The following is a 23,588-nucleotide window of genomic DNA, read 5'->3' as shown; positions in this document are numbered from 1 at the left end:
ATCTGAATTTGTGACTGCTCTTATGGACTGCTTATAGCATTGGAGGACATTTTGAGAGGACCTATTCCTCTTCTTTTATTTTTCATATACATGTAATATCATTTTGCTATGGACTTGTTCCTTTTTTTGGCCCTGTGCCATTTGGGGTTTTTAAACAATACGAATCAGAATGGGAAATGATAGGCAGATGACTTTTCTCTTCTGGACTGTTTATCTGATCAGTATCTCATGCGAATTTGGAATGTAACTTTTTTCTCCTAGAATATAAAGTTGTAATTTTTTCCTTCGAAAAGGAAACCACCAGAACCATATACAATGGTTATTAACGTGGATAATTGTTATGTATAAAAATTAACTTGTCTTAATTATAGTTAATTAGGAAGAAGGGCACGATCCAAAGATCGCAAACCTTTTGTAAAGGCACCTGAGGCTATTTAAGTCAGGGACCCTCGTTAGGGTTGATGAAGAGTATAACTTCTAGATGATTGGTGTTATATGGTTTAATCCATGCTTTTATGCTTTTTATATCTAATTCATCATTCTACAAGTTTTTCTTGACATATATGCATCAAAATATATAACGATATATATTATATAAAAAAATCGCTCTCTATTTGCTCCCAACCCGGGAAGTATTGAAAATGTCGCTCCCTGCTCCTCCTTTCGCTCCCACTCCCAAGCTCCTAGATAATTGTTGCACAGTTGGCTAGCTTCACACAATGCCGCCACTCACTACCTCTCCAGCTGCCGCTCACGACCCCTAATCAACCCCATTCAATAACCCGTTAGTCATCACATCAAATCCCCAGTCCCCAATCCGACATGTTCCTTTTGCTACAATTGTGCTTGTCCATTTCTGTTCCCTACCGTTTTTTTTGTTCCAAACCATCGAAGTTTTGTCCACTATTCTAAAATAGACGTTGTGTTAATTGTTTGGTCCAACCATCTCTTACCCTACACTGCCTCTATCTTTCAAGTTCTCTATGTCTGTCGTCGTCTTGTTCCCTCCCCAACTGTCAAACCCTGCCACTATCAACTGTCACGCTTCCACTATCTTACGTTGACCGTTCCAACCATTTCCCCCCACTTATATCTATACATTATAAAGTTATATATAAATTATTAATTAAGTTATACAATTAATTAATTATATAATTGTATAAGTTAATTAATTATATAATTCTTTATTTACATAATTAATTAATAGTAGAAACTAGAAAGTGATGGTAGCAGATGGAAAGAAAATTGAACAGGTGGGAAAATGCCACAAGGTTAAATTGCAAATTCAAGATTACAATTTAGAATTGCCATTTTACACTATACCGCCTAGAGGAGTGGATGTCGTTCTAGGTGTCCAATGGCTACAAACCCTAGGCACTTACTCTACCTACCATTGAAAACAATTTATAAAGTTTAGATGGGAAGGACAAAAGTATAAGCTATATGGTTTTCAACCACCCAAAAATCAGATTGTGTCATCCCATCAAATGGTGAAAATGATCCGAAAAGGAGCTCCAACATATATGGTACAATGTCAATAGATGGAAATGATGGCTTCAAAATTAATTGAAGAGGAACACCCCGAGATTCAAATGTTAATTCAAAAGCACCAAAAAGTATTCCAAGATCTTTCACTACAAATGCTACCTGAAAGAGAAATTGAGCACATAATAGAAGTCAAGTCAGGATCAAACCCTATGACCATCAAGCCATATAGATATCCATATCATCAAAAGGCTGAAATTGAAAGGCTAGTCCAGGATCTCTTAAAATGTGGTATCATCACAAAAAATAGAAGCCCTTACGTTGCTTCGATGATTCTTTTCAGAAAGAAGGATGGGTCATTTAGACTATGCATAGATTACAGAGGATCGAACAACATAATGATTAAGAACAATTTCCCTATTCCCTTCATAAACGAAATGTTAGATGAACTTCATGGAGCCAAATATTTTTCAAAATTGGACTTCAGATTCGAATACTACCAAATCATAATAAGATTAGAGGACATCGCAAAGGCCGCCTTCTGAAATCATGTAGGTCATTACAAGTTTATGGTAATGACTTTTGCGTTATCTAATGCTCCAGTGACCTTCTAGACCACCATGAATGAGGTATTTCTACCATATTTAAGGAAGTTTGTACTACATTTCTTTGATGATATTCTAGTCTATAGTAAACATGTAAGGAGCATCTACAACACCTGAAATAAGTCTTCACTATACTAGAAGAGAATCAGTTTTATGCAAAGATGTCCAAATGTACCTTTGGAAGAGAAGAAGTAGAGTACCTTGAACACATAATAACCAAAAGAGTAAAGGTAGACCCTAACAAGATCAAGGCAATTAAAGAATGGCCTAAATTTGTTAACATCTCCAAATTAAGAGGATTTTTATGATTGATTGGATACTACTGACAATTTATTCGAAATTATGCTAACATAACCATTCCTCTGACCAATCTTTTAAAGAAAAGATCATTCATATGGGATTATCAAACAAAACAATGGTTTGAAGTATTAAAGGAAGTCGTGTCTTCAGCACTAGTGTTATCAACTCCTGATTTTTCAAAACCTTTTATAATTGAATGCGATGCTTCCAAGTTTGGATTAGGATCTGTATTAATGCAAGATGGCCACCTTATAGCTTTTGAAAGCATAAAGTTAAATAAGAGGGAATATTTGAAATCAACATATGATAAAGAGATGCTTGTTATCATGCATGCCCTAACCAAATGGCGACAATATCTTCTAGGTAGCAAATTTTTGATACGTACAAATCACAATAATCTGCAATACCTTTTACAACAAAAAACACTTTCGGCAGAGCAACAAAAATGGTTGGAGAAAATAACTACCTTTGATTTGGAAATTCTTCATAAGAAGGGTAAAGACAATGTTGCAGTTGATCCTCTATCTCGAAAAGATGAAGAACCACCATTACATACAATCTCAACTATAGCTTTGGAATGGTTAGATGAAATTCGAAGTGACTACGTGAAGAATCCAAATACGTGTGACTTAATCAATAATCCTATTCAAAACTCAAAACTTGAATGGAAGAATGACATCCTTTGGTATAAGGGAGGAATTTATTTAAGTCCCATTTCCAAATTTAAAACCAAAGTTTTGAAGGAGTGTCATGATTCACCAACAGCTGGACATGTGGGATTCTTCACAACTTACTATAATATATGCTAGTCATTTTTCTGTTGAAATTTGGTACCGGAGGACAGGTGGTTCCCTTAGGCTTTGATCTTTGGCCTAGGGAAAAGTGTCCAAAAGAATTTAATTTTTCTCCTAAAGTGACTTTATAATTTTATAAAGTTAAATCTAATTTAAAAGTGACTTTAAGTGATAAAGTTATTAAGTCTAATTTTAAAGTAACTTTTATAAAGTAAATGAAAAATTAGAAAGGAAAAGTGACTTTGGAAATAAATGACTAAGTGGGTCTTTATTAAAGTGGGGTGAATTAAAAAATAGAAAGTGAGATTTAAATGAACATTTAATCTCAGCCATTGATCTAAATCTATTTCAGCCATTGGATTTAGAGATCACCCAAAAGTCACTTGGATCACCCAAAAGTCACTTGGAGTTATATTAAAGGAGGAAAAGGTCATTCATTCTTTCATGAGCAGATTGGGAGAAGGAGAGCAAGAGAGCAAGAGAGATTTCTGAGCAGGGAGGAGAAGGAGACAGCAGCTTGGCACACATTCCAAGGCAGCAGTTGAGCAGATTTGTACAGCTGATTCAGCACATAGTGAAAGGCAGATTTTTGCACAAAAATCGAGGAGCAGTTTGCTGATTTTTCTGCACACAAAACGGAGGCCGTACAACATTTATTGCTGTCCTGTTTGCTGTAATTTCCCGATTGCTGTGAGGCACGGGAAAGGAGATAAGTTGTAAATTTGCTTGCTGATTTTTCGCTGAATAATTCTCACTGTAAAAAGGCAATTTTCATAAATAAAGAAGAGCTCTCAAACTGGTTTTCCCCAAGAGTTGTAGGGGGCTTTTTCAGGGTCAAGTTGACCAAAAATATCAGTGTTTTAATGTGTTTTAATGGCTATTTTTTATTGCTGATTTTTAATTCTGCAATTTCCAGCATTCTGAAAAATTTCCAGAATTTGTGTTTTCAGCAATATTTATTTTTTTCAGTCTGTTAAATGTATGGTTATGGGAATGGGCATTTAACTACATGGGAGAAATAAGGAGAAACTGAAAACCGAGGTGGGAAAACAGAAATTTCTACATGGTATCAGAGCTTGAGTGCTGAAGGGCAGTTTGGGACAGCAAAAGGAAAAATTACAGTTGCTGATTTTTCACTCAGAAAATTCCAGCAAGCTGATTTTTTCATAAACAGCAGATTTATCTTTACCACAGCAGTGCTATTTTTCAGTTTTAGGACAGCAAGATGTCATTGGGATTGAGGGTGGAGGATAGGTTGGATGGGCATACAAATTACAGTGTTTGGAAGGAGAGAATGCAGAATATCTTTGAGGAGGCAGAAGTCTGGGATATCATGGTACATACCGCACAGAACCCTGTTGTTTTGCCCACTGATGTTACTCAGTTGGCTGAGTATAAAAAGAAGAACAATAAGGGTAAGAGGCTGATTCTAGACGGAATCAAAGACCATTGCATTCCTCATGTGAGAGGAAAGAGCAATGCCCATGAGATGTGGACAGCATTGTCCAATCTCTACCAGAGTACCAATGAGAACCGGAAGATGGTCCTGAAGGAGAAGCTGAAGAACATTAAGATGGGGAATGATAGTGCAGCTGGATATCTCACAAAGATTACCAATGTGAGAGATGAGTTGGCAGCGATTGGAGAGGCCATTCCATTCACTGAGTTGGTGTGTATTGCAGTGAATGGCCTCCCCCGTTCATGGTTGAACTTTGCTGATGGGGTTTGTGCACGTGAGACCCTTCCCACATGGGAGAGGTTTTGGGATGATTGTATTCAGACAGAGATCAGGAAAGGACAGCTTGGGGCAGCCAAGCCAGTTGAGCAGGATGAGGACGTAGCACTGGTGGCAGGAGGCAAGAAAGGCAAAGGGAAGAAGCAGGCTTCCACAAGCAGTGGTGGGGGCAAAGGCAAAGGTAAAGCTAAACTGGGGAACACACAGAAGAACTATTCCAAGGTGAAGTGTTGGAATTGTCAAAAGATGGGACACTATGCAGTTATGTGTCCGGAGAAGAAGAAGAAGAAGGGGAAGAACCAGGATGTGGCAGCTTCAGCAGAGATTGAGGACTTTGCAGGTCATTTTGACCGGGAGTTTGCGTTCACTACGTGTGAGTCCTCTAGTGCAGGATCACCTGCCACACAGGTTCAGAGGGAGCATGCTTTTCCCTCGATTAGCGGAGCATCTTCAGGTATCTGGTATGTGGACAATGGGGCTTCACGTCATATGACAGGAGTCCGTGAGTACTTCTCAGAGCTTTCAGAGAGTGGCACTGATATTGAGGTAGTACTCGGCATTGTTTTACAACCCGGCCGAGGCAACTCCGAAACGGCCGTTTCGAACCGAGCCATTACCAAAATCTCTGACCCGGCCAGCAACCCGGCTCGGTTGACCGAGTCATAGTTGACTCGGTCAACCCGGCCGGGTCATGTATTGACTCGGCCGAGTCAATGAAACTACAGCTGGGCAGCGTAAAACATGAAATTTATTCATTTTTTTGTGATTTTATTGATTTTTTTGTGATTTTTGAGACAATATTTCAGGATTATGAGAGTTGAGACATAAGATCTTGATAAATTACACCTCAGATTTGAAAGAAGCTTAAAGTCTGTACATAAAATGTTTGTATTACCACCAATATTATCTTGAGGGCAATAAGAACCACTACAATTACATATTGAAATTCAGATCCTCATTATTCCTTAAGGTGATTTGATTACTCGTTTTCTAATTGCCTCCCTTTAAGAAATGAGTGGATACTATCAATGCCTGTGACTCTGTTCACTGCTTGGCTCAGCATGATGACAGTGAAGTGTATTTCTTGCCTATTTGACTCATATTTCAATAGTGAGCACTAGGAAAAGTCTGTTTGAAACTTTTATCTATATGTCACCTCAAGAGATTGGAATTCTTTTATCGTTCAATAAATTTTGGTAAATATCGAAGGAACCATTTCAATTACATGCTGCACTCAAACACTGCCTTGATGCATCTTTCCATGCACTCTGCAACAAATGATATTGATGCAATTTGGATTAGAATTCCAAGGTTCAGGGAGACACTGATAAAGAACTGAAGTTTATCTTTATAGTTTATAGTTCACACCCATTTATTGGAGACCAAGGCCTGATTACACTATCAAGATATTAATGAAGACTAAAAGTATCAGTCCTCTTCCTCTTAACTTCATCGACAATTCATATATACAATTATATTAATTTCCTAATGACTCATCCCCTTCCTGCTCGCTGCTTGCCCAGCACCAGAATAATTGTCCATCCCCATCAATATTTAAAATTATGTTTTTTTATAAAAAAAATAAATATTTAATGTATTTTTTACAACGACCGAGTCATTGAAATCGAGCCGGCCGAGTCATTACCGAGTCGGAGTCGAAGTCGGAGTCGGAGTTGATCCTCGGCCGAGTCGGAGTCCGAGTCCGAGTTGTAAAACATTGGTACTCGGTGATGACAGAGTTGTTAGAGCAGTCGAGGTGGGGACAGTGACATTTCAGAGGGATTCCAAACCTCCCTTGAAGGTGTCAGAGGTTCTTTATGTGCCAGGGATGAGGAAGAACCTCATATCCGTCTCAGCTTTGGAGGACAGAGGATATGAGGTGCTGTTCAGGGGAGGACAGGTGTTGATGTATCCCAGGGGCACTCCAGCTGATTCAGCTAGAGTGATAGGTGTACGCCATGCAAAGGTGTACAAGTTTGCATTCCAACCCCTTTTGGCATTGAGCAGTAGTACCGACAGCAGAGCTAGCAGTTCTGAGCTGTGTGAGATTTGGCACCGCAGGATGGGACATATGTATCATGGAGCCTTGAGGACATTGCGGGAGATCACTACAGGTGTGCCAGATTTCAGTACTGATCACTTTGATACTTGCAGAGGTTGTGCGATGGGCAAGTTTGCCAAATCCCCTTTTCCCAGCAGTGACAGCAAAGCGACGGGGATACTTGATTTGATTCATTCCGATGTGAGCGGTCGGATGTCTCATGTTTCCTTGAGTGGATATGAGTACTATGTGTTATTCATTGATGATCACTCCAGGAGGACCTGGATTTATTTTTTGAAGACCAAGAGTGAGGTCTTCAAGCGGTTTCAGGAGTCAAAGCTCTTGTGGAGACTCAGACAGGTCGAAAGATCAAGTCCTTGAGGTCGGACAATGGAGGAGAGTACACCCTTGGAGAGTTTGTTGACTATTGTGCGGAGGCAAGCATTAGGAGGGAGTTCACTGTTCCTTACAACCCCCAGCAGAACGGAGTTGCAGAGAGGAAGAACAGATCCATCATAGGGGCTGCCAAAGCCATGTTACATGATCAGGGGTTGCCATTGTTCTTGTGGGCAGAAGCCTGCAACACAGTTGTTTACTTGCAGAACAGGAGTCCGCATCGTGCCTTGGGGCACATGACTCCGGAGGAGGCTTTCTCTGGGAAGAAGCCTGATATTGGTCATCTTCATATCTTTGGATGCATAACATACTCCTATATACCCAAGGAGAAGAGGACCAAACTAGAGCCCACCGCAGAGAAGTGTATCTTTGTGGGCTACAGTGAGACCTCAAAGGCCTTTCGGATTTACATTCCTGCACAGAGGAGAGTTGTTGTCAGACGGGATGTGAAGTTCGAGGAAGACAGGGCCTTTAGGAGGTCACGGGAGTTAGAGTATCTGGATCAGCCAGACCCTCAGCAGCAGTTGAATCAGTCGCAGGGATCCAGTGGGCAGGGATCAGGAGGATCGGGAGGTACATCTATGAGGATGTCAGGTCCGTCAGTGAGCAGTGGCTCGCCGAGCCAGAGGGGTGGTGCTCCGGGCAGCATGCAGAGCAGTTCAAGAGGGAGTCCATTGATGGACAGTTCACACGGTACCTCAGCTTCTACAAGTTCAGGTGCAGGCAGGAGGACAACAGACAGACAGTCAGGAGTTCAGGCTACTGATGATGATGAGGAGGAGTTTCATTCTCCAGTGGGAGAAGTGCGCTCAGGGAAGAGGAAGCCCAAGTGGCTTCAGGACACCTTGAGAGATGCCACATCTGTTGCTGAGCCGAAGAGGCCGGTCAGAGAGAGTAGACCACCTGAGAGGTTTTGTAGCTATATGGCGATGGTTACCAGCATCCTTGACTCTGAGCCTTCTAGCTATGAGGAGGCAACTAGCCAGCAGGTCTGGAGAGAGGCCATGCAGGAGGAGTATTCTTCTATCATGAAGAACGATGTTTGGGAGGTGGTGCCGAGGCCTGAGGGCAAATCCGTGGTTACTTCCAGATGGCTTTACAAGGTAAAGCATGTTGCAGATGGCAGCATTGAGAAATTCAAAGCGAGGTTTGTGGCTAGAGGGTTCTCCCAGGTAGAGGGAGTTGATTATGAGGAGACCTTCGCTCCCGTGGCTCGATATACTTCGATCCGCTCCATTATATCGATAGCAGCAGAGATGGGTTGGAAGATCCACCAGATGGATGTGAAGACCGCATTTCTCAATGGCTTCATACAGGAGGAGGTGTACATTGAGCAGCCACAGGGCTTTGAGGTGCATGGGAAGGAGTCCCATGTGTGCAGACTGAAGAAGGCCCTTTATGGCCTGAAGCAAGCTCCCAGAGCTTGGTACTCCAGGATAGATACATATTTGCAGGGGATGGGTTTCACAAAGAGTGAGGCAGATCTGAACCTTTACTTTATTGTGATTGGTGAGGAGCCTCTCATTCTGGTGCTGTGTGTGGATGACTTGATCATTACAGGTGCAGAGAGACTCATAGAGCACTGCAAGAGAGATCTTGCGGCGGAGTTTGAGATGAAGGACATCGGCCTGATGCATTGCTTTTTGGGTTTGGAGGTGTGGCGGGGAGGGGGGCATTTCTTCCTGGGGCAGGGGAAGTATATTGTGGACATCCTTAGCAGATTCCACATGGAGGATTGTAGACCCATGTCGACACCGATGATCACCAACTGGAAGAAGCTTCATGCTTCGGATTCCGAGTTGGTGGATCCCACATTGTACAGGCAGCTGATTGGTTCCTTGATGTATTTGGTCAACACTAGACCAGATATATGTTTTGCAGTCAACACGATGAGTCAGTTTATGTGTGAGCCTAGGAAGGTTCACTGGGTGGCTGCAAAACACATTTTGCGGTACTTGCAAGGGACAGTGGATTATGGTCTAGACTACAGGCAGGGAGATGGAGTGAGATTGGCAGGATAAACTGATTCTGATTGGGCAGGTTGTGCTTCTGATAGGAAGAGCACTTCAGGGTGTTGTTTTGGGTTGGGTTCAGCAGTAGTGTCATGGTTCAGCCGGAAGCAGCAGTCAGTAGCACTGAGTTCAGCGGAAGCAGAGTATATGGCAGCCAGTCTAGCTAGTTGTGAGGCCATCTGGCTTCGCAAGATGTTGTTTGGCTTATTTGGTCAGCCGTTGAGACCTTCAGTGATTTACTGTGATAATCAAAGTTGCATTAAACTCACGGAGAATCCAGTATTTCATGACAGGTCAAAGCATATCGGGATCAGATATCATTTCATCAGAGACTATGTTCAGAAGGGAGCTGTGAAGCTTGAGTATATTTCCACTGATGAGTAGGTTGCAGATATCATTACCAAAGCCTTACCACGGGGCAAGCATGTCTACTTCAGGGACAAGATGGGTGTGGTGAGGAACACCTTCCTCGGTAAGAGGGAGTGTTGAAATTTGGTACCGGAGGACAGGTGGTTCCCTTAGGCTTTGATCTTTGGCCTAGGGAAAAGTGTCCAAAAGAATTTAATTTTTCTCCTAAAGTGACTTTATAATTTTATAAAGTTAAATCTAATTTAAAAGTGACTTTAAGTGATAAAGTTACTAAGTCTAATTTTAAAGTAACTTTTATAAAGTAAATGAAAAATTGGAAATGAAAAGTGACTTTGGAAATAAATGACTAAGTGGGTCTTTATTAAAGTGGGGTGAATTAAAAAATAGAAAGTGAGATTTAAATGAGCATTTAATCTCAGCCATTGATCTAAATCTATTTCAGCCATTGGAATTAGAGATCACCCAAAAGTCACTTGGATCACCCAAAAGTCACTTGGAGTTATATTAAAGGAGGAAAAGGTCATTCATTCTTTCATGAGCAGATTGGGAGAAGGAGAGCAAGAGAGATTTCTGAGCAGGGAGGAGAAGGAGACAGCAGCTTGGCACACATTCCAAGGCAGCAGTTGAGCAGATTTGTACAGCTAATTCAGCACATAGTGAAAGGCAGATTTTTGCACAAAAATCGAGGAGCAGTTTGCTGATTTTTCTGCACACAAAACGGAGGCCGTACAGCATTTATTGCTGTCCTGTTTGCTGTAATTTCTAGATTGCTGTGAGGCACGGGAAAGGAGATAAGTTGTAAATTTGCTTGCTGATTTTTTGCTGAATAATTCTCACTGTAAAAAGGCAATTTTCAGAAATAAAGAAGAGCTCTCAAACTGGTTTTCCCCGAGAGTTGTAGGGGGTTTTTCCAGGGTCAAATTGACCAAAAATATCAGTTTTTTAATGTGTTTTAATGGCTGTTTTTTATTGCTGATTTTTAATTCTGCAATTTCCAGCATTCTGAAAAATTTCCAGAATTTGTGTTTTCAGCAATATTTATTTTTTTCAGTCTGTTAAATGTATGGTTATGGGAATGGGCATTTAACTACATGGGAGAAATAAGGAGAAACTGAAAACCGGGGTGGGAAAACAGAAATTTCAACATTTTCTTGGAAAGGAATTTACAAGGAAATTCAAAAATATGTGGTGAAATGCGATAAATGCCAAAGAAACAAAAATGAAAAGAGTTTGACACCAGGAGTGCTCCATCCCCTGCATATCCCAAACCAAAAGTGGAAGAAATAGAAATGGACTTCATTGATGGGCTACTCATGTCAAGCGGGAAAGATAAAATCCTTGTGGTTGTACACTAACTCACTAAATATGCACACTTCATGGGCATAAGAAGTTTAGATTCAGCAAAACAAATTGCCAAAATATTTTGCAAAAATATTTCCAAATTGCATGGGTTTCCAAAGATCATTGTTAGTGATCAAGATGTTAAATTTAAGGGAAACTTTTGGAAAGAGTTTTTCAAACAAATTAGGACATCCCTCAACATGAGCTCAGAATATCACCCCCAGAAAAATGGGCAAACAGAAGTTGTCAATAAATGTTTCGAAGCATAACTTCGTTGTTTCGTAACAGAGAAGCAGAACAAATGGACTGACTGGTTACATCTGGCAAAAGGATGGTACAACTCTACTTATCTCATTTCAGCAAAAATGACACCATTTCAAGCCCTCTTTGGTTACGAGCCTCCAAAATGAAAGGAAATAGCCATAAATGATATAAAAATTCCAGTAGTAAAAGATCAACTAGAAAAGAATCAAAAATCGTTCAAAGTTCAAACACTAAAGGAGAATCTCAATATTGTAAGAAACCATATGAAACAACAAGTTGACCAACATATATCAGAAAGAAAGTTGAGTGAAGCAGATAGTGTATTGTCAAGATCCAACCTTACAAACAACTATCATTAAAACAAGGAAAAAACAAGCTAGCTTCTAAGTTCTACGGACCATTCCAAATCATCAAGAAAATCAGTCAAGTAGCTTACGATTTGAAATTAAAGGAAACAAGGCACATCCATAGAAGCTCAAAAACGAAGAAGTATGATCGCGATTACAAAAAGGACCTATAACAACTTTTCGGCTCTTGAAAATGAAGTTGAATGTTCTATTTGCAATAACTTTGGTCATGAAGATTCTGAATGCAGGAGCAGGTTTCAGCAGACAAAGGAACAAGCCTCAAGCACCAGAACATGGAGAATAAAGGAACCACAAACAGAAAGATGTGGGATAGCCTTTTATGCAAAGGGATAGGAAAATCTATGGTACATCGACAGTGGATGTTCGAAGCATATGACAGGTGATAAAGAAAAACTTGAACCATATTCTGCTTTAGAAAAAGGAAAGAAAGTTTCTTTTGGAAATGATACTCCAGCAGCTATAAAAGGAAAAGGCACAGCTCAGTTAAAAGAAAAGGTTAAAGCTGGAAATGTTTTGTATGTTGATGGCTTGAAGCATAACCTTCTGAGTGTCAGTCAGATGTGCGATCAAGGAACCGAGGTAATATTTCGATCAAATGGATGTAGTGTTCGTGATCTTGATACAAGGAAAACAGTGATCAAAGGTAGAAAACTCCAAATAATCTATACATATTTGAAGAAGGACAACAACAATGCTATTTGGACAAGGATGATGAACATTGGTTATGGCACCGGAGGTTGGGGCATCTAAGCTTTTCACAAATAAGGAAGGCATGCAAATATCAGGCAGTTCATGGTCTTCCAGATATCAAAATTCCAGACAACACTATATGCAAATCATGTCAGTTTGGTAATCAAACCAGAACCAACTTCCCGGAGAAGGAAGGATCAGCCAACAGGCCTCTTGAACTAGTCCATACAGATGTATGTGGTCCTTTCAGGACGAGGTCACCTCGAGGAGAAGAATACTTGATATTATTCATTGACGATTTCTCCAGGTTTGTTTGGTTAGGACTTTTGAAGCACAAAGACGAAGCATTCGAAAAATTCAAATCCTTCAAAGCCTTGGTTGAAAATGAATCAGGTTACAAAATTAAGTGCCTCAGGTCCGACAGAGGTGGGGAGTTTACCTCAAATGAATTTTTCGATTTCTGTGAAGAACATGGGATAAGAAGGGAATTCTCTACAGCTAGAACTCCTCAACAAAATGGAGAGGTGGAAAGGATGAACAAAACAGTCCAACAAATGGCCCGTGCTATGCTTGATGAGTCCGGAACTCCCGCAACTTTCTGGGGTGAAGCTGCATATGCTGCGGTTGTTATTTTCAATAAAACAAATGTCCGAGTGAACAGCACTCAAACTCCTCATGAACTCTGGTATGGTGAGACTCCTTCGGTAAAACACTTCAAAATCTTTGGGAGCAAATGCTATATTAAGAATACTAATGAGCAACTTGGCAAACTTGATCCTAGAGCAGATGAAAGCATTCTTCTTGGTTATTCTCCACACAGCAAAGCATATAAGTGCTACAATAAAAGACTTGGAAGAATTGTTGACAGCATTGATGTAGTGGTTGATGAAAAAGGATACATTCCTAGGCAAGTAAATCATGAAAATATCGAAGAAGATGAAGACTACCCTCAAAGACAGAATGATGAAGAAGAAGAACCTCAAGAAGCACCATAGGAACAGATAAGGGTAGAAGAGAAGACTCCATCCAGGTACGTTCAGAAGAATCATCCAGAATCTCAGATTTTGGGGCAAAAAGAAGCAGGTGTACAAACAAGAAGAACAATTGCAGAAGCTTCAAGCTATTTGGCATTACTCTCATCCACTAAACCACAAAATGTAAAAGAGGCATGCAAAGATGAATGTTGGGTCAAAGCAATGGATGAAGAACTTGAGCAGATCGAAAAGAACAACACTTGGGAGTTGGTTCCTAGACCAAAGGATAAAATGTTATAGGGACAAAATGGGTCTTCAAAAATAAGTTGAATGAAAATGGGGAAGTAATTAGAAACAAGGCCAGACTTGTTTGTAAAGGGTATGCGCAGCAAGAAGGAATAGATTTTGAAGAAACTTTTGCTCCTGTTGCAAGACTTGAGGCCATCCGAATGTTCCTTGCTCTCTCAAGCTTTCAAAAGTTCAAAGTATTTCAAATGGACGTGAAATCAGCCTTTCTGAATGGAGACTTAGAAAAAGAAGTATACATTGAGCAGCCAGATGGTTTCATTCTTGGAAATGATCCAAATCTTGTATGCAGATTGAAAAAGGCTCTCTATGGTCTTAAACAAGCTCCAAGGGCTTAGTACTATCGTTTGGACAAATATCTTCATCAACAAGGTTTTTCAAAAGGATCAGCAGATAGCAATCTTTATATAAAAATTGAAAATGACAAATTGTTGATACTTGTTGTGTATGTAGATGACATTATCTTTGGCAGCAATGAAGAATCTATGAGTCAAAGCTTTGCTTTGGTGATGCAGAAAGAATTCGAAATGTCCTTGCTTGGAGAATTGACATATTTTCTGGGCCTACAAATCCAACAAAAGAAAGGAGGGATCTTCTTGTCTCAAACCAAGTATCTCAAGCAGATTTTGAAGAAATATGGCATGGAAGATGCAAAACCAGTATGTACACCCATGGTCACAGGATGTAGCCTCAGTGCAAATGATGAATCAGCAGCAGTACATCAACCAACCTACAGATCTATGATTGGAAGTCTACTTTATTTGACTACCCGACCAGACATCATGCATGCAGTGGGAATAGTTGGAAGATTTCAAGCAAATCCAAAGGAAACTCATCTTCAGGCAGTAAAGAGAATCTTCAAATATCTTCAAGGGACTCAAAATTATGGCTTATGGTATCCTAGAGATACAGATCTCACACTTCATGCTTATACTGATGCAGATTGGGCCGGAAGCGTGGATGACAGGAAGAGCACAAGTGGTGGTGCATTCTTTATGGGTTCCAGATTAGTATCTTGGTTCAGCAAGAAACAGAGTTCGATTGCCTTCTCTACAGCTAAAGCAGAATATGTTGCTGCTGCATCTTGCTGCACTCAACTCCTTTGGATGATGCAGACCTTGTAGGATTTTCAAATCACTTGTACACCACCCATCTCCATCTTATGTGATAATACAAGTGCAATCAGCATTTCAAAAAACCCAGTCATGCATTCAAAAACCAAGCACATACCAATCAAGTATCACTTTCTCCGGGAACAAGTGCTTGAACAAAAGGTCAAGTTAGAGTATGTTCCTTCTAAGGAACAGGTTGCTGATATACTCACCAAACCATTGCCTAGGGAGACCTTTGAATACCTCAGGCAAAAGCTAGGGGTTGTTGATGCATCATCTTGTTGTTGAATCTCTTCTGATTGTTGGTTGTACGCAAGGTTCATCTGAAGTATATGCGTACATGTGCTGGGTTGCGGATTGGTCAAAGATCGGATGGGACACGTTCAGGGGGAGCATATCATGCATTGTTGGCATTATGGAGGAAGTACAGAAGGAGATCATGGATGTTGGTCTGAATATTGCTGCAATACGTCTCTATCTCTTTCATGGCCATGGATTATGGTTCTTCTTTGCAGATCTGGTTTATAGTCAGGGGGAGCATGTTCTTAGGGGGAGCATAACCCTTTGCCCTTGATGTCAAAGGGGGAGAGTGATTGGTTGTTGTTGCCATCAAGTCCAAAGCGGGAGATTGTTGGCATTATGATACATATGTTGTACTTGATGGCAACCCACTCATCTCAGATAATAAATTATAATGTAGAGAAAAGTTCACGCACTTTTATGCAGAGAAAAGTTTATTTCATGTAGAGAAAAGTTCACGCACTTTTATGCAGAGAAAAGTTTATTTCATGTAGAGAAAAAGTTCACGCACTTTCATGCAAGGAAAAGCGCGTATATGTTGGAGAACTTACCTTTGGTCCATGGTAGTTAGTCCTTGGTATTTGAACCTATGGTTTTGGACCATGGTACCTCGTCAGAAGTGTTGATCCCAAGTATTGGGTTCGTGATATTGGTTTATTATGGTTTTGGTCCGTGGTATTACATGTAGAGAAAAAGTTCACGCACTTTCATGCAAGGAAAAGCGCATATATGTTGGAGAACTTACCTTTGGTCCATGGTAGTTAGTCCTTGGTATTTGAACCTATGGTTTTGGACCATGGTACCTCGTCAGAAGTGTTGATCCCAAGTATTGGTTCATGGTATTAGTTCAACAGTTTTTGATCCTATGGTTTTGGCCCGTGGTATTGCATCCAAAAGTGTTGATCTCGCGCACTTTCATGGTTGGTTCATGGTATTAGTTCGACAGTTTTTGATCCTATGGTTTTGGCCCGTGGTATTGCATCCAAAAGTGTTGATCTCACGCACTTTCATGGTTGGTTCATGGTATTAGTCCAACAGTTTTTTTGATCCTATGGTTTTGGACCGTGGTATTGAGAAAGGACTAAGGCTATAAAAGAGGAAGGAGATCATTTGACAAAGCATCTTCTGAATTATTGAATATCTGATAAAGTGCTAGATCTGGAATATTGTGATTGGGTTATGGTGCAGATCTGGATTTGAATGAAGAAGGAACCTGAGCGTAAGGAGAAGGATAAGTTCTATTGATGGGTCAAAATCTTAAGGCTGGAATAGTGGTATCTCTATATGATTTTGATCTGTGATATGTGGCATACGCTTGATCTATAAATCTAATAATCTGGGTTTGAATTATTGATGCATGTTTTATTTTACACATGTTATGATCTGGGTATGTCTGATGTATGGAACAACTGCAAAGTTATAAGGAAATATTTGCAGATCTGTATGCGGGTTGGCTTTGGTGAAATCAGAGATTGATGATGCAAGTGTAGTTGATGGTTTTTTTGATGTTCTTGGATCCAGTCTGAAAATTAATGAAAAGTGGTCCTTGAAAGAAAAGAAGTAGGGGGTTGTAGCTCCCTTCCAGGAGAGACTGGAAAACGTGAGAGAGAGTTGCAGCTCTCTGCAGGTTGTAGCCTGCGTACTAGTAAAGGACTGCACCAGTACAAAATCATTGTAAAAAGAGTTTCTTATTAAAAGAAGATAGAGACATATTGCAGCAGGTGGTTTTCACCCACATTGGGTTTCCACCTTATATCTGGGGTTCTTTTGTGTGACTATTTGCTTTTCTTGTTCCTGCTCATTATTTTATGATTCTGACATACAAAGTAATGATCAATATTTGAAGAATTATTCAAAGTATAAATAAGGAAGATATATTGAAAAGAATTTGATAATACTGATTCACCCCCCCTCTCAGTATTATTTCTAACACACTCATGGGTTTTGAACCTTATGAGAAAGCACATTGGGGATAAAGAGCTTGTTCGATCAACCATCACACTATTTGCAACAAACTTTATTTCGTTGCAATCCCTTGTTCAAAAAAAATCCAACCTGAGGAAGATGTTTTCCTGTGATGAATGGAATACACCTCAGTGGAGCAAAGCGGCTGAGGGAAACAAATTGTTGACCAAGTATTTGACAAAAGATTTTGGTCAAAGGTAGAGGAGATTGTGCTATTTAGTGAGCCTCTTGTCAGAGTGTTGCGGATGGTGGATAGTCATAAACCTGCAATGGGTTTTGTTTATGAGGCCATGGATCAGACCAAGGAACAAATAAACGCAAGATATGGGGATAAAAGGAAGAAGCACATTCCTCTATGAAGAATCATTGATGAAAGATGGAACAAACAACTCCATAGACCTTTACATGCAGTTGGCTACCACTTAAATCCAAGGTATGTAATTTTGGATTTCAATGCTTATAAGTTTTAACTTTTAACTTTTGTCATTCATTACTAATTAGAAAAGATTTACAAAATATTCGAAATTGGTTGATGAATATGCTTTTGCTTTTTGAACTTTGAAGGTACCATTACACTACAAATTTTGAGGTTGATGGGCAGGTATTAAGAGGATTGTATAAATGCACTGAGCATGTGGTCTCAGATTCCATGACTCGAGATTAAATTCATAACAAGCTCTAGAGTATCAGTGCCTTTAGCATTTATGTGGATGTAAGAAATAGAGCAAAGAATCCCCTGAGTAAGAACTATCAAAATTTGCAAATTGTTATATTACTCATTTCAATTTGCAATTGTTGAGTCCAAGTTTCAACTTTCAAATTCATTTGCTAATACTTCTTTGCCTTCCACCTTTTTTGCAGCCTATTGGTGGCAACCTAAGTCACATGACACGAAGGACATGAGGATTCAAGTGTCGAACATGGACACATTGACCCCTCGGAACAAGACACGTTAGGAAACGTTATATATTATTTTATTAAAGTATATATATATATATTAAAAATTAGATATTTCTTACACAAATTCTCATTCATGATCCAAATTCATTGATTCAAACATAGATCTTCATCTAGATGTAAGTTTTACAAAGTAACATTATGCATACAAATAGAATTGTGACATAATACATATCCAATGATCCAATAGGAGAAACACAAGATACTGTAGTTTATTCATTAAGTCATCAAAATCAAATGTGTTACATAGGTAGTAGCAATGCCAATGGCAAATAAAAATAGAAAATACAAAACAACTACAAGCCTCAGGGCAGTCGTAGCTCATGGATCAGCAATCCTCATCATCAAAATCAGCGTCATTGTACTCATCATCATGGTCACCACTGCTCTCCTCCGCAACATCCTCCTCCTATGTATCCAATGTCATCTTTGCATTTGCTGGTGTGGAGGATGACCCCTCTACCGTATCACCATCATCAAAAGTGACAAGCTCTAGCACTGGCTCATTAAGATTCAAGTTGGCCAATTCCAACTCAACATTGTTGTCCAAACCCATATCATCAAGAAAGACATCCCACATCTTTGTCTTTCCCTTCAGCCACTCATCCCTCCGCCTGTAAATAAGACGAAGGTTAGTGTGCACATACACCATTGTCTCTGCCCTGGACTGCTCAAGCCTGCTCTTCTTGACACTATACCAATTCCCCTATGTGCTCCAATTCTACTCGTAACAAGAGGATGAAGTCACCTGAGAGAGGAGCCTCATGGCTAATTGTTGTAGAGGAGGGCTTGTTTCCCCATGAGTTGTCCACCAAGAATAGGGCTTCTTAGCCCCCCTATCTCTAATCACATCATATCTTGCAAATCGACCAGTGCCAATGGAAAACTCTACAAAGGCGTCCTCCACCTCATCGAGGGATGCTCTATCCTGAAAAATCTGGCTCAATGCATCTTTCCTCCCTTGTGAAATTTCACCATCCATGTGAGGAGGGAATCTACAGGAAGGTTCACCATTCAGCCACTCATGGTTGTAGTATTTTGGGTTCAATGAGTGGGACAAACAATGTAAAGGTGTGCAATTCTTGTCCCATCTGCTGACAAGAATATCCTGTATGGTGGTGAGGAAGGCCTCTGATGATGTCTCATACACGAGGCACTCACTCTGTAAATAATGCTCCTCACAAACTCAATCATGGAATCCCATCACTCATAAACCTCTCCTAGGATGGGTTGGTCTGTATCTACAAATCGAAGCAAACAAATGATAAGGTCCATGATCTGAATAAGTACATCTACCCTCTCCCACCAAGCATCATCTAACACTACGTCCTTCACTCTTTTTGAGGTTGCTTGATTTGTATTTCTCCAAAAAAACCAAAACTCTGAAATAACCATGGCCCCAAGAGCTGTCTTGACCTCCCTCAACCTCTTCAACATGATGAACGAAGAGGCAAACCGTGTATCTGCAATATTCAACAATGATAGATTGGTGTACTTGTAGATAGTGAGGGAATTTGTATGATTTTTGTACAAAGTTGCGGATATGTCACCCATCCTCAATAATGCTTCCAATCCAAAGCACATCAGAAGCAATATATTTAAGTGCTAAATTCAAAGAATGGACAATGCAAGGTGTCCAATATACTTGTGGATATTTAGCATCCACAATCATGCCAGTAGCCGCGCAAACAGTTGCATTATCTATAATGATTTGCATACAAGAATCAACACCTACATCTTCAATAACTTTAGTAAACAACTCACCCATATATTGTGCATCCTTGTATTGCACAAGTCCATCCACTGATTTCAAAAAAAATGGACCATTCAAGAAAGACACCATGAAGTTGATGAGTGGGTGTCGTGTTGGATCTGTCCATCCATCAGAAACAATGCTAACCCCAGATGTTGGCCATGTTGATTTAATAGGCTCAAGCATTTTGTCCACCTCTTCTTTGCCTTCGTTAACAATGTGGTTCTAAGCTTCTCTAACCCAGGAAGCACATACCCTGATGGAGCCCCTTTAGTTAGAGCTCACACATCTCAATAAATAAAGGTGAGCATGCAACATTAAAGGATATGAAGTTCTGATAGAAAAAAATGCAATGGTGAGATCAAACTCTTCCCGTTTCTCTTTCTGAAAAATCTTTTCCATTGTACCAAGTGTCATTGTCTTTCTTTTTGCTGCTTGTCCCCCACCATAACTCTCAAATGGAAATTTGTTGTTTCTTTTCCTCAAGAATGGAAGGGGATCATCATTCTTGTTTTTTTTATATGTTGGAGCCACCTTTGCCATACCAACGTTGGCCACTTTTTCCATTTCTTTCCTCTTAGCTAAAGACACTTGTGTATATGTTGCAATTCCACAACTTGGTAAAGCCAACAAATGAGCTTTCACACGGTAATATGTGCTCATGAAATCATTGTTGCAATGGTTACATTTCCAAGCAACATTGCCTCCTCCCTTCATCTTGTTGCCTGGCCCTTGCTCTCTTGTGACATATTTCCACAAGGGATATTTGTTATCTTGAGGCTATGAAAATTTGGAATCCCAAATTTCTACTGCAACAACTGATTAAGTATCTTCTATTTGTTAAATTACTGAACAATTATTTACTGCATCCTATAGCAAATACAAAAACTAATACACTGCAACCTTCACCAATTAAATTAAATGTGGAAACAACAAAATGAGCAAGAAAGAAATACACAACACATGATACCGTTATTTTTGGACAAATGTCCCCGGAAAAACCCAATGCAGGAAAACCGGTGCAGCAGTTGAGGGTTTGTATTATTAAGCAGTAGTTCTTTGAATACAATCTTTAGATTTTACTGGCTATCCAATACAGAGAATCTAACTGGCAGAAGATTAGTGAGAAAAACATCACACTATCACTAGCGATCCGACACTAATCCAGGCCCTCGATGGTTCGCCCTACGCTGGCTCTACACAGCTACTGCATCAGCCTATGCAATTCTGCGTCAACCTCTTTGGGGATCTGCGTCACCTATTCCCGGATCTCCTGTTGTTTGGAGCTTCATTCCTCCGGCTCTCCGATCTCACACCCCGGTTTCTGGCTCAGAAACTCGACTTCCCAGCTGAATTTCAGACTCTCTCTGAAGCTCTACTCTGCCTCTATGTGAGCTTACAGTGCCCAGCGTGGCCTTTACGCTACCTCTTCTGGATCTCTCTCTGCCTCCTCTGCTATATATTCCAGGAACTATCCCTGCCCCTCACTGCAAGAAATCACTTCGATCTTCTCTCTAGCAATTGTTGCACTGCCCTCTCTGAGAAATTCGATCTCTTGATCTCTCTCCGATGTGTTTTCCAAATGCCCATCGAAGTCCTTCTTATAATCCTCCAATTGAGTAATCAACGGCCCAGATTAGATTCTAATCAATGGCTCAAATTATTTGGACTCGATCTTCGTCTTCTTCTAGAAGTTTCACCCTCAGTTTGATTAATACCTTTCAATTATTTTAATTTCCTAAGTTTAGACTTAGGTACCCATTAAAAATAATTAATTATTTTAATAAAACTATCTCAGGGTGAAATTTCCCAAAACAATTTATGGGTATTGTGGAATACATCTGTCCTAGCCTCTTCGCAAATTTTGAGGGTTACAGCACATCCAATGCTACCAAAAATGAACACTCCCTCTTAGCAAGGAATGTGCTCTAGTAATGCACCCTGTTGAAGCATCACCCGGACTCTGTAACATCTCCCACTGTGTTGTTGATGTTTCACATCACAGCCCATCAACTACGCAAATGCTGCATCTGTACTGCTGCTGACCCTGCCACTGGGAACACTGCATTTATATTGCAACTCCCATAAGTTCTACATTTGTGTTGTTGCTGGCACTGCCACTACCAACATTGCATTTGCACTGCAACCTTCTCCAACTATTGTTGCTACTGCATCAGCAACAAAAAAGAGTCCAAAATTATTGAACAAGTGTTCAGCATGATGCATCTCTTGCAGGAATTTTGATTGTTGCTAGTCTTTGTGTTGTCTCTGCATTCTCTGGCGCTCCTAGCTACTACAACTGTTACTCTGGCACTCCTCTGCACCAACTGACACTGATCCATCCTGCTACTGCTAATTTGGGGTCATGTAGCAAGGTATTGATCCAAGAGGTGGACTCCTCAAGGATCCTGCCCATTTGCGTGTCTTTCGAACTATATTACTAGATCACCCCACCTCTCCCCTAGAGGTATCTGGGCAACCATGGCAAACTCATCCTCCTCAATCTTTGCAGATGCAGCGTTCGGATCATGCTTCTCATCCTTGTCCTTCTTCTTGAGAGGACACTGTGTAGCGTAGTAACCAAAATCACCACACCGGAAGCACTTGATCTTTGAAACATCTTTCTTCTTCATCTGCTGCTCCTGCTGCCCCTTAGATGCAAGGCTTGCATTCTCTTCCTCGTCCTTGGGCTTCGTCCCACTGCTATTGTTGCTATCAAGTTTGCACTTGACTAAGTCTCTCCTCATCCCTTTCTGCTGAAGACCGGCCCACATTCCTTCCCAATCCAACAATCTCTCTCTACCCAGGATACTCTGGACAAACACTTGCCATTCTTCTGAATCTGAATTTAGGGCCAACCTCACCATCTCGATAGGTTGAGGTGTTGACACCGCGGTTGCCAACGAGTCTCGGATTTCTTAAAGCTTCGTAGGAACGGATCAATGTGTTCCCCCCTCTACATCTACGTGGATCTCATCTACTCCAAGTACATCTTCCGCTGCTCAGAAGAACCTATGTATAGCGTAGCCAATGCTTCTCACATCTGTCAGGCGGTATCCTTGCCGACAATGTGACACACTATGTAATCTCTCCCTCTGTCGAGGATCAATTGCTTGGCCTTTGCCATCTTAGCCTTGTACTTCTTGAGCAGATCTAGATCCGCGGGTACGACTACTACACTGTCGACATAGGTTTTGAGATCGTGCTCATCCAGAAGGCATGAGATCATTGCCTTCCAGATCACATAGTTGGATGCACCCTCCAACCGATCTTGATTTTTTAACCCACTCGCTACCACCTCTGCCAACGAAATGTCGAACTGCCTCTTCTCTCCTCTGCACAGCACTAGGCTAGCCTACACACTCCCTGTTGGAGTTAGTAGATCTGCTCCTCTTTGTTGCTACTTAGCAATAGAGAAATCGCATTCCTTGGCTAGGAATTCTCTAAGGAGGAAATTCCCTCAACCCCCATACTTAAATGTTTCCCTTCTTACTTCTGATGCTTTTCTACCCCAGCAACTACTACAGAAAACTGCTTCTCACCAGAAAACTGCTCTGCACTGATGCTTCTGCGTTTCTCCCTCTAACACTGGAAAAGTTCGATCTAGAAATCTCTCTCTGCCGACTCACTCAGAGAGAGATTTTACCACGAAAATTTTGCCCTCTTGTCCTGGACTGCGCAATCCCTCTAAGGATTCGATTTGCTGCCTACACAACACTTCGTCTTCCCTCCTCTTCAGCTTTGGGCTCTTCTGGCTCTGCTCTCTTGCTTCACTTGCGGTCTGATACCATGTAAAAATTTGGAAGCCCAAATTTCTACCG

At 40.6% G+C, this 23,588-nt stretch overlaps 1 protein-coding gene across 1 annotated transcript in view; it reads right to left on the bottom strand.

Moving 5' to 3' along the window:
- Nucleotides 1–23,588, bottom strand: part of ATSAC1 (Phosphoinositide phosphatase family protein) — a 309,707-nt gene that overhangs the window by 196,769 nt on the left and 89,350 nt on the right. The window lies entirely within an intron of this gene.

This window comes from Pinus tabuliformis, chromosome 3_1, assembly GCF_031772625.1.
Source record: "Pinus tabuliformis cultivar Carrire ecotype Pingquan chromosome 3_1, CPIR1, whole genome shotgun sequence".
NCBI lineage: Eukaryota > Viridiplantae > Streptophyta > Pinopsida > Pinales > Pinaceae > Pinus > Pinus tabuliformis.
The sequence above is the reverse complement of the archived record's forward strand: the minus strand, read 5'-3'. Positions and strand labels throughout refer to the sequence as shown.